The sequence below is a fragment of the Callospermophilus lateralis genome, unplaced genomic scaffold (assembly GCF_048772815.1).
Source record: "Callospermophilus lateralis isolate mCalLat2 unplaced genomic scaffold, mCalLat2.hap1 Scaffold_120, whole genome shotgun sequence".
In the NCBI taxonomy this organism is placed as follows: domain Eukaryota; kingdom Metazoa; phylum Chordata; class Mammalia; order Rodentia; family Sciuridae; genus Callospermophilus; species Callospermophilus lateralis.
In genome coordinates, this window is record NW_027512320.1 from 2,075,473 (window position 1) to 2,088,765 (window position 13,293).

The window sequence follows — 13,293 nt, forward strand, 5'->3', positions numbered from 1 at the left end:
TTTCAATGGCTGAATAATTCCTTCAATTCCTTCATGAAGCACCTCAAATGTTACTATCTGGTTACCAGGTCTGGGTTATTTACCTAGACTCCTACCAAGGTACCCATAGGATTCTACAGTTTCACATCATACTATTGGCCTTAATAAGCTGAGTGATTTTCTTCTGTTTTTCCTGCCTAGGTGGTTACCTCCGAAAACACAGATTCAACTCTGTATCCTCATCTCTGAGCTTTACTGCTTGGCATACAAACCAGATTCCGAATGAGTAGAAGAATACATTTTATTTTGAATAGTTCCTTGGCTTTTAAACATTTAATATTTGTGATTTCAATTCATTATGAGTTTTCTCAAAGTGTGTGCCATAATGAAATTTTCTGAAATCCAAAGTCACATATGCAGGGAGACTACTACCCACAAATATCCTTAGCTTATTGAGCCTCAATTTAAAGAGTTTTGTCATTTTTATTTAAAATAATATTTTAGCAATACAATAATTTTCAAGAGAATTTGCAACTTTTGTGAAATATATTGGGAATTCTAAGACCTTTTTTTTTAATTTAGAATGGGAACAAGGAAAATGATTTTCTTACTGCAAAGTTAATAAGGGTTGTTGCTGGTATAGGTCAAGATCAGTATTTCTCCAACTATGTTCCAAGATGCAACTAGTCCCTTGGGAATAGGAACAAAAATGTTCATGATCAGATATGTTTGGAAACACTTCATTCCAGGCCCTGCATGGAGATTTGTAGGGTGCTTTAGCATATTAAGTGCCCTGAGAAAGTTTTTTCAGTAAAAAAAAAATAGTCTGTTCATCTTTATTTAGTTTAACATTTCCCAAACTCATTTGATTGTGAGCTCTATAAACATTAAAAGAACTTACTGTGGAAAATGCTGGACTTGATCACCCAATTGTCATTCCAATGTTTGCCTTTTAATTACAGTGGTGTGTGTACATGCAAAGTTGAGATCTGAAGCAATTATTTGGGACAACTCTGGCTAACATCATTTTTACCTTGAAGAGTCTACATAATGAGAACAAATTATTTTAGATGCTTCTTTGCTTGTTCTTTAGTATGAAATATATAACTGCTTAATTTTCTTCTTCTCTATGGTGATTAGGAATAAAATAAATAAATAAGCTATTTGTAATACATTTCACAACAGAAAAATTACATTGATTATCATCAAAAGCAGTTCCTTTTCTACATGATTATTTAAGTTTGATAACCTTGCTTTATATTAATCACTATTACTACATCACAGCAGCAGTTGTTTCAATGGCATGAATCTTATTCAATTTAGAACATGTTATCTAATGCTTTCCAGTTTTAAAGTTAATTTTTGACACATGCACAGACATAATCAAGAAGCCTAAACTAAAAACTTTTAAATAGATTGCATGACAAATGAAAGTTGTCATGTAATGGCATGTCATGTATAGATATTTCTGCATCTATATCTACCTACCTATCTACTTACATACAATAATTGGTATGGTTGACATCTAATGATGGATAGCATTGGGAGTCATGTATAGTTAAATCCAGAAAAAAAGATTAAAATATATAGAGACTACCATTGAAAACTCTATGTTGAGAAAAATTATTTTACATAAGGATTAGTTGTTCTTATTTGTAATGAAAAACAAATTAGAATAAAACAAAGAAAGGAAAGTCTTAGTTTTACCAGCTTAAGAAAAATTATATAGGTCTGTGGTTGTCAATTTTCTAATAAACATAATCACATTTTCTAGATGGATTCAGCTCACACCACTTCAGCATGGTCTATACTGCAAATGTACAAGTGGAAGCTACAACCGGGACACTGCTTGATAAGTAGCATAAGATGGAAGTATCTGAACACTTAGGTTGTCACCTTAAAACAAACTGTCACACATTTTTCTTCACACATTTGAAACCCAACTTATCAACCTTAACTAGTGTTGTTATCAAAAGAATTTTGGTGCCTTTGTTCTTTCCCTTTTGCAAGTAAATTACACTTTTAGGATTTATTAAGACAAGAAACAATTTTTGAATAGCAGGTCAAAATTCTCTACAGAAAAACTCTCATTACTTTCTAGCCTGAAGCAGTATTTACCACCCAATGTATCCATCTTTTTCCTGTTTCTTCTATATCTATATTTCCCGAATCTTGTTTCTGTGCCTAATGCTATAACAGTGCAGCAGTTTGTTCAAAGCAACACTCTTATTTTTGCTCTTAGCCGGTGCTATAAAAACCCTGATCAATTATTGAAGTAGAAGCCCTGAAGTAACACGGCCACTACTGCAGCAGCTGGATAAAAATGGAACACTTTCAGCTACAGTATATTTACTTTTGAGTTTCAGCAAACAAACCAACAAGTTAAACTACCTTGTCTTTCACTATGTTTGATGTACTACTATTACCTGCTTTCTTCAAAGTCTTTTTCTTCATAAAGCAAGTCTCTGAAAATTCTCATTTCTTTTTGGAATTGCAGTAACCTTAGCATTGAAACAAAAGAGCCCTGCAATGTGGATGAGAAGGGTTTAAGTGAGTTACAGGGACATGGCATGCCAAGAACCACATGGTGTTTCATACAGTTCATGGATGTGTTGTCTTCACAAGGTAATAAAACCACAAAGAGTTTGTGATATATTGAAAACAACAAACAGTATCACTGAGGAAAGTACTTATTAAAGCTTTTCAGAAAAGTCAAATTAGAAGTGGAAAGAATTTCTCAGGAGGAGCAACCACTAATCACATTTGGGTTTTTTTCACTCCCTTTTGCTTACTCCATTATTTGCAAAGAATTACCAAAGATGTTGCAATTTTATTTTTTAAACTGCTCCCTTATTTAATTATACAGAATATATCTGAGCGGGTTGCCAGTGAAAGCTGCAAGTATTCATCTTCTGATGATGCTAACTTGCATCTGCAGCTTTAGTATAATGGTGTATTTCCCCCCCCTTTTTTAACTTCTTTTTTTTTTTCTTTTAAATGTCTGTTCTGGGTTTTAAGGACTAAATGATAGTGAAGCTATCTGGATATGTTCCAGAGTTTTTATATGTACTGTGCAGTCAAAACCAAAATTAATACTTATACTCCAGAACTGATAATATTTGTCATTTATTATTATTGCCTAGAGTTTGGGTACAGAGTTCCAACAAGTTCCTGAAAAGTAGGTAAGGACAATATAAGAAATTGTTTTGGAGTGTTATGTATCTGCAACCCACTCGTAGCTCTTCTTTTCCAGCCAAGCAAATAAAAGCAATCTGCATAACCTCTAAGCACCAAAGGTGAGCACATTATGAAAAACACTTTCATGAATTCATAAGTATGTCATCAAAGCCACTTGAAGCACTTTGATATTTGAATAGAAAAGCCATGAATAAAAAGGCCATATGCATGTGGAAGCTTTCATAATTTAGGATAGTTTATCTCAATGTCTTATTATGAAGTGATGTTCATCTTTTTCCTTCATACACTTTTCATTTGTGAATAGGGCTATTAAATACAATATAAAGCATAAAATACCTCAACTGAAATGTACAACAGATGAGGATCTTATCAAACATTTTTGAAAATATGAGAACATTTGTACCTCTAGCATTATGAAAGCCAGTTATATCTTACCATCAGGACAACCAAAGGGAGACTTGTTTTTAAATTCCAGGCTGCTGACAGCGGGTAGGCAACAATATCACATTATTATTAGTTTCTTTTACCTTTACTCATTTTAAAGAGAAGAAATAATGTATTTGTATGTCCCATTCCTAGAATATCCATTTCTTTGTTTGAATTGATATCGTAATCTAAGCAAGGCACAAAGGGGTGAAAGGGGTATGATTTTACTTTAAGATAATTTTAAGATTTATAGATTGACAAAAGAGAGATGGACTCTTCACTGACTCAAACATCTACATTATTATTTTTAGGGTTTCAGTGTAGATAGCTTAAGAATGGTAGCTCATATAACAAGAAATGTAATTTGAAAAAGTGCAGAAGGGACTCTCTAAAAATGTATGATTTGTGAAAATGTTCTTCATCTAACATGGCTCTGAATAGTGGAACCAGGCTGACAGAGTTTATAATGTCTTATAATCATCAACATTAGCATTGCAATGTAAACTGAGGTCAGGATTAAGAACTAACATTAGCCTTTACTCTACTGCTGAAATATCTAGTCATCCCCATTTTTACTTTTGAAGAAGCTCTTAGACTTTTTAAAGTTACATGTTTCAATGCTTTTCTCATGTTGAGTGCTCATAGGAGTAATTTATTACTGCTTTAACATCAACAATATTCTTTTTAGAAAGCCTAGCTTGATGACTGAAAGGAGATGTGTGTCTCTCTATAATCTCTGTTTTAAACTGACTTAAAATTTCCATTATTCACTCAGTCATTTATGTATTCCACTATAAATGGGTAAAGTCAAAACTACTTTATTGAGTGATTATTATGTATTATCTGTTCTTTTGAATTTTGACAAATTAATGTATAAGACCCTGTTCTTGCTCTGAGTTGATATTCTACTTCAGGAGACACAAACAAACAAATATTTATAGATAAGTACCAACATGGAGTCTATAATACACTACTAACCTAAAAAGTGTTTGATTTCTACAAATGTTTTGGTCAGGAAGAAGGTGTGAGAACAAAGATTTCACCAATGGATCTTAAAGGCATAGTGCACAGCAGCCAAAGAATAGAACATAATAATAATAAAAAAATACCTTGTTAAAATGTAGTTCTCGGGGGGAGAAAACATGGTTAGCTGTTATGTATTACACTGATGAAAAAGACAATTCCAGTTTGTGTATGGGTTCATGATTGACAAACCTCTTCAAGTGCATCTTATTCTGCTAGCAAATTTTTGCTGCAGGTATGTTTTTTTTTTCCTTGTGAAGCTAAAAGAAATGATATATATTAAGTTCAAAGGTTCATATTCAGAGAGTATGAACCTCTGTGAATATGAGGATATCAATTTACAACTCAAACCAAGAAAATGTTATTGTTTAGGAAGAAAGTGACATTGGTTTAGCAATAGTTACAGTAACATGCTCATAAGGAAAACTAAAAAACAATATGCATACACTGTAGGCTACTTATGTTAATGTGGAAATAAATGCTTTCCCTATGGACATCCAAATTGATATGGGGACATTGACAGTTACCAAACATATTACTTTAGAAATGAAAAATTACAACTCATCCTGTGTATATCTATTGCCTGTGTATATCTATTGTATATCCAATATATCACTGGTGGAGAAATGAAACCTTGAGGACAAACTGAATTAGAAAAAAATCATAATTCTATTTAGATAATATGTTGAAATTGCATAAACAGTTTAGCAATATTATACAGTTTAGCAATATTATAAACAGTTTAACAATATTATACTTCAAAACTCTGAAGACATGATTCACTAGCTTTCTTTGCCCTTACATGATGTCCCCAAGAGCCTAAAAAACACAGACTTTATTTAACTGTCAACTGACAGGGACTTAGGCCTCATAAATGGTTACTTACAAAATACTTGTAAATTTAACATACAAATTACCATGGATATTTCATATATTCATCTTATATAGTGCCACTTGAGAGTTTTGTTTCTATTATGCAACTTTATTTTATGTATTAAAATTTGATGGAAAAATAGTAGCACAGTTGAAAGCTATATCTGTAAAGGTCTTTTAGGCAGGAATATTGAAATAGTAACATTACATTATTTATATTTTATAGATCCTATAAGCCACTTTTACTTAAACTCTTCTTTTTTACCTTTGACAAATAGAAACTAAACTTGGAATTTTAACACCAACTCTTCCATCTACCTCTGACATTATTCTTAATCACCAGGCAAATACCTTTAAGATATGTTCACTCACAATTTCTGCAGAGTGGTTCCATAATTTCACTGAAAGTTTTGAAATTATAGTCTTTAAGATAACAGCTGTTAAATTAGGCATGTGTTATATGTGCATGTGTGCAAATAATATGTATAAAGTATGTGTGTATGTAGATATGTATATAAATTCCATAGAGATCAACAAGTTTTATAGTGTATTAAAGATACAGCTATGACTAGTTTTCTATGACTGCACTATTGGTTTGGATCTGGAATGTCCCTAAAATCTTACATTCAAGGCTTTGACCCCAATGCTACGAGACTCAGAGGTGGGGCTTTTCAGAAATGATTGGGTCATAAAGACACTGAACTCATCAGACACTAAACTTTGAACTTTAATGTCAATTTTCTCCTTTTCCCCTGACATTCATAATCACACACAGACTCCTTTAACATGTGTTCACTCACAACTTCTGTAGGAGTGTCCCCAAACCACTGGGGCATGCCCTGGAACAGTTTATCTTTTCCTAGATACCTTTCTCTCTCTCTGCTTCCCAGCTGCCTAGAGCTCAGTAGCTTTCCTCCACTGTTTCCCTTTGCTATGATGTTCTTCTTCAACTCAGGCCCACAGCAATGAAGCCATACAACAATGAACCAAATCCTCTAGAATCATGAGCCAAAATATATCTCTCCCTAAGTTGTTCTCCTCAGGTTTTTTGGTCACAGTAATGAAGAGCTGACTGACACTGTATAAGTAATTGCCACAAGCTTAGCAGCTCAAAGCAACACATATTTCTTAATTTACATTTCCATAATCAGAAGTTTGAGCACAAATTAGATAAGTCCTCTATTCAGGAAGCCATGGGTTGTAATCCAAGTTTTCAGGGTCTGGGTCCTTTTTCAAGCCCATGTGCCTTTGGGAGCTTATACTTTTGAAGTTGTACTGCAAAGGCCCTCAGCTTCTAGAGGCTGCCTCACTCCATATCCCATCTATAGCATGACCATTTAGTGGTTCATAGCCAGAAAGAGATTATTGTATCTGGACTCTTGTATGGCTCACTTGATTAAATGAGGCCTACCCAGGATAATCTTCTTGTTAAGTAAAGACAACTGCAATGAGATATTAATTTTTTTCATCATCTTATATAATAACCTAGTAACAGGGGTAAGACCTGGACAGAGAGATGATAAGAGCACAGTTAGAATTTGCCTACCATAACTTACCTGAGCACAGTAAAGCTATTGTTAAAACATTAGAAAAGGCAAGCTTATACTGTTTAGAAATAAAGTATATAATGATAAGTTTCTTTTAACTATTACAGGGTAGAAAAGTAATGAATGCATATGCTCAGAAATACTATTGCAAAATAATATTTGATTTAATGTCAAAATAAGTGGCATGTGCCCATCACTCAGAAAATTGATCAATTGAAATGTTTTAACTTTTGGAGCTGTCCCAGTACAAGAGATTTAGGCTGCATCTCAAAAGTTATAAAGGTTTGATTGAATGGACAGGGACTGAAATATTAGCTAATAGGCAAGTTTAACATTTTTTTTTTTTAAATATTGGATTATAGAGTGAGGCAGTCCTGAGTTTGAATTCCAGTTTTGTTAGTCAGTTAGTTGCTATGTGATTTGAGTAAATTATTTCGGCTCTTCAAACTTCAATTTCCTTAGTTATAAAAGAGGGGTAAAATACCTACTTATAAGTGTTGACCAGAGAAAGGAAATAAAGTTTCTTAATTGTTTATTCATAAGATCATTAGAAAGAATACAATAACAAAAATATCAAATGAGAAAAGGATTTTGAAAAGTATAAAGCTCCATAAAACTACAAGCTACTCATAGCAAAAGGTCCCCAGTGACAATTTCTCATTGGTTAATTAGATCTAATTTGTTGCCTTACTGAATTTGATATTTGATATAATAAATGTGTAAGCAATTTGAAGATGATTCTGAAACAAGAAAGTTTAGAAATAGGCACATAAATAATAAAATTGGCATTTTTTCCTGAGAAGGTTTACACGTTAGGACCACAAAAATGAGGAAGAAAGTGAAAATTTCAGGATACATGAGGCAGGTTTACACGTTAGGACCACAAAAATGAGGAAGAAAGTGAAAATTTCAGGATACATGAGGCACAATCTGGGTAATAATTTAAGGGATTGCATTTGTTTTCTTTTTTAGCACCAATAATTAACTGTAGTGATTGTTTCTGGTGTTTAGTGATAGTAGATGTGGCAGATTTTCAAGGAATAAGTGGATTATAGATGGAAGGCTATTATTTAAATCATAAAACTCTTCCCACACTGTTGATTAGAGATATGCCTTACATGGAAGTATAAGCCCAAGGAGATTTTTTTTTTCTTATATGAGTATATGTCAGTTCATGGTCCTGAAATAAATGACTTACTATTTCTAAGTAAGAAACTTGCTTTATAAGTACCCAAAAGTTTAAATTCATATTTCATATCTTTGGAGAAGAGGAATAACCAAATAAACACCAGACTTCCTTCCTGGATTTCAAACATCTTCCATTTGATAATCATTGCAAGGTGACAAGGGAGGACTCAGGGAATATTTATTGAATTGTGAAGGAAGAAATCTGACAAACAGTATACTTAATCATTTTCCATTTATCATCATCATCTGGTGACAGGACATAAAAACAATTGTACTAAAATGAGGTGTTGTGTTCAGGATGAGGCTCTAGAGTATTAAAAAAAGGATTTATATTTCAGTAAATAAAATTCTGCTGGAACAAGAAATTGAAGACTATTTGAACAAGGGTAACTGATTATTCTTCATTTATAATGTCTGTTTCAAGCTTTCTTGAACATAAGGTCCAAGAAATCTTGAGTCAAGACAATACTCAGCTAGGGAGAAACACTAACTTTTAAATTAACTAGATATGAAATGTGTATTCAAAGTTGTGCAGGTAAATGAAAGTGATATATATTTAGCTGTTTTTTTTTTTTTCTGGCTGATAACTGTATCTCAGAGGCGTGTGGAAATGTGTGATTCCTAAGAAATGATGAAACCTTGAGATTGACTTGTAAGTGTTCTTCTCCAGCCACGGCTTCTGACCTATTGTGCACATGCTGGAGAATGAATCTAATTTTGAATATTCATTATATTCATGTTTTTTTTAAATGCATTTTAATGTCACATAGAAACAAAAGCTGTTCATGGGCCACAGCCTAGTCACTTAGGTTTACCACAGAGTGATAAAAATTCATCAAAATATCAAGAGATCTGTATTTACAAAGTTTGATGAAGAAAATCTGACAAATACTATTTAAGATAAGTGGCATTTTTTCCTAATTGTTTTCATATGGATGAATGAAAATCAAGTGCCCTGTTACTTTGATGAAATGCTAAATTGCTTAAAAATTTATATTTACGCACCGGACCAGCATACAAACTGAACGGAAGATTATGTCTACAAAACCAATGTATAGATTTTTTCCTAGATAAGCTTGTACATTTAAAGATAGAAAATAAAATATCAATTTATGCTTAAACATGAAAAATCAAACTGAGCTTTCCTTTCCCTGCATTTCTTTGCTAAAATGAAGCACAAATAAGTACTAGGTTATAATGTAATAAGTATTTTTTTCCATGGAGAATAGGTCAGACTTTTTGTGTTGGTGGCAGATAAATATAAATAGAAAAGACAAATAAATCATTTTAACAGGCAATTCACCTTAAGAATTAAGAATATAAATACCAAAAGAAAACCATAAACTATTTTTCTGTTCTTCACAGAAAGTATTTTAATTCCAGAGAAGAATAAAATTTTGTAAGGAAACACAATACAAAAAAAAAAAAAAAAACTCAACTAACCAACCAACCAAAAAAAAAAAAAAAAAAAAAAAAAAAAAAACAGATATTAATCTTAATTGATGCTTTAACTAAGAAAAGAAAAGATCAGATGCTAATCTGGGTTCTTCTATTGTTTTATATATACATGTGTTTCTATGTATACATGATGCATTGATAATACTAGTTTAAATCAAAGAACCATAGAATGACCTTAAATTACTTAGTGGTAGAGTTAAGGTTTGAACCCCAGGTTTGTGAGACAGCACAGAACATCGCCTTGACCTCTCCTTTAGGCTCATATTTTTTATATATAGTCTTCTCAGAGGTAATTATGAAGCATTTTGAGGAAATTCTAAGATTTAAAAATTACTGATATGTGGCTCACTTTCTGTCTACATAGAATTTTTTTATTTGAATATATAAAACTTATCAAAGCATTGAAATTTTTCTGAGGGAAGACTGATTCCTAATCTTGAAATATACTTTCTCACACTCATGGATATTCCATTCTTTTTATAAGATACTTGTATGTTGAATGCTGAGCAAGGGTGATCATCAAGTTCAAGTCAATGCCTCTACTCAGGCACTCTCCTCAAGCCATCTCCGGGCCACATACACATTCAGTTTTATCAAATCTTAAAGATTCCTGAAGAAACCTATTTTCTGACTCCGTTCATCTTCTATTTTCCTGCTTTGAGTGAGCAGTTCACTGTTTCAAAACAAAAATAATACTCACCTATAACAAAAACTTAGCTTATCTGCTTTTTCGAAACTAAACAAGTCTAAAGTGCAAGCAGGCATGAGTCAGGAATTAAACAGGAAAACCAGTAACAGACAAACTGGAGGGTGTGATTAGGGAAGAAGGATGAGTACACTCCTTTAACCATTCAGCACCAAATATTATGTCCAAAGTCAACCAATTTCCATGAGTCTAAGTAAATCAGTTGCCTGATAATTAGAGATATAAACATGAAGGAAGAGACATAAACAGGAAGGAAGTTCACATTATTGCAAGAGGAACAGTGTGGCTTATTTATACCAACATTGAATTTCACCTAAGCCATTTTCCCAGTCATTAGGACAAACATTTGACATATGAACTCCTCCTCTGTATCTTCACATGCCATGAAGAAACTCAGTCAGAAAGTAAACAAACTATACAGTGAGTGACAGCAGTAATTTGTCTAGGTCTTCAGGTCACTCTGTCTATAGTAATATGGACTGTTGAGTTTCCCAATCAGACCACTTAACAATTTTAACATGGGAAAATTGCAAAACTTACTTGAACCTCAAAATTTTAATTAAATGCAAATGTCAAATTTTGTGATTTCTTACTAGTATCATTATAATATTCTTATTTTGGATTATTATTATTATATTACATTCCTACCTTGTAAAGGAAGTCCAACATTGCATTATTAGATTAAATAATTCTGTTCTATTACTTCTATCCATTCATATTACAGGTGACTTTCAAGTTGGCTACAGAGTTATATAACAGGTAACCTAGTTTGTCATTGGTTAAATTTTTAAAGTCACAAATAAAAATAGTGACTTATATAGCAAGTATAATAGTTTTTGTCTGCTAATCAACAGCCCCTTATCACTTAAACCCTAGATTTTTTTGGTGAAGTAACAAGAACTTTCCATGAATAACTGCATGCCCTCAGTTATTCAAAGTGAAGCAAATTGAGCAGGAACCCAGTCACTGAAAGCACTGAACCTGGCATAGATCAGGAAGCCAAAAGCAGGGTGGGTAGAGATGCTAGCAGGATGATAGAAATTAGACCAAAACATAATTGAAATAGACAGCAGTGGGCATTGGCAAAAGAGGGAGATTTCAGAAGGCACGGAATTTGATGGAAAATTAAACTTAGCAAGAAAGAAATTAGAACCTCAGATAGAGTAGATCATAATCAAAGCTTTTAACTACTATTAGCAGACATTAGTAAGTTCCCTGAAATTCCACTGAGACCATTGTAGTGGACACCTTCCAATGTCCAACCTATGCCTGTTCTTTTGAAGAAAGGCCCATAGTGTGCAAGCCCTTCTCCATATATTGGCACATGACCCCAGTTCAGGAGAAAATTATATTTCTCTGCTAATAGTTATTGGTTCAGGGAATGACATGTGACCAGAGCCACGCCTATGAAAAATCCCATAAAAATGTTTGCCAAAGTTGCTGGATGTGGGCAATCACCAAGTGTACATAGTTTCTGAGTGCTGAGATGTATGTCATTCTGAACTGTTGATGAGTAAAAACTAGTTTAAAAATTAAACCAATAGATGAGAAAGAGGGAGAGGAACTTAAATTTAAAAATCCCCCCCTCCTTTTTTTTTTCTTCCATAAATTTCAGCTGAGCTTTTGTCACTTGCAACTGAAAATGTTTTGTACATTCTCTGAATGAATGATGGGCCCAGGGACTTTATAACTTAACATATATTTGTATGTTTTCTATAAACCTAAGCCTCATTATTTGGTTCTCTGCAGGCTTTTTCCTCTCTTTTGTTCACAGTATCTTCTTTTTGAAAGCACTGTGCCTAAATACAGCAACCTAGTTTCACCAGGTAAATCTGCTGTTATCTGCCATGACCCCCAAATTCTTTTGGTTTAAAATCTCAACCAGTTCATTTTAGTGCTTTTGAAGTCCAATCCCACTTTCCATCATCAACTGCAATCCATCCTACCCAAAGAATATAAAACTACTCTTTCTCTACTCAGAATTTTCTCAGGCTTCTCTGCCTTCTCTGACCTTTAATTCTCTTCTCATATATTCTACCAAAGTACAATCTTGTCGATTCACCTCAGAAATCCTCCTTCTGCAGCTCAGTTAGATTCTAGGGTTGGTCTTATTTCTTATTACTTCTTTTTAGTCTGTAGCCAAGTGACTTCCAGCATGTTTTTGCCCAGACTTCCAGGGCCTGGCCCAGTGCTGTGCTAGCACAACGTTCACCACAGACTCTTCAGGAAAAAAGACCTGTTTTGCAGCATTTGCTGATTTTCATACTGCAAATAATTCCAGTGCAGCCAATTGCAAGCTGTCAACATGATGTCACAGAATACAGAGTCAGGAAGAGATGTGCACCATCTGTTCTGCCTCCAGCTCCAGCCCAGTCACTGTCCTGGGCCCTGCATTATTTGGGAGGAGGCTGGGTATAGGAAGAGGGGATTGGTACAACAACTAAAGAATCTTAACCAGGTTATGTATTTTATATTAGAAACTTCTTACTTTTTTTTCTGGTTATCACCCACACAGTTTTAATCCTTCATTGGGTCCATCTCTCTCTCTACCTACCAAGAAGAGAGAAGAGATGAGAACAGAAGAGAGGCTTCTTGTTTAACGTTATTTAAAAAACAATTATAATAAAATCTATTATGATACATTCATGAAAAAAAGTGGTAGATAAGTAGAAATGTCATTTTTTATTTACTAATAAATAGCAGTTCTCTATTTAAGGTAACAGCTGAAGACCATTTGCATTTCTACTGGACTCTGTAATCTATGCAGAATGTTTCTGACAAAGCCTTTTCCTCCTCTTTGAAATGCTTGATTCCCAGTGAGTTATATATTTAGCTATCCACCTGTTATTTCTTATTTTTGTTTACATAAAACCATAAGTGCACAGAACACATAAA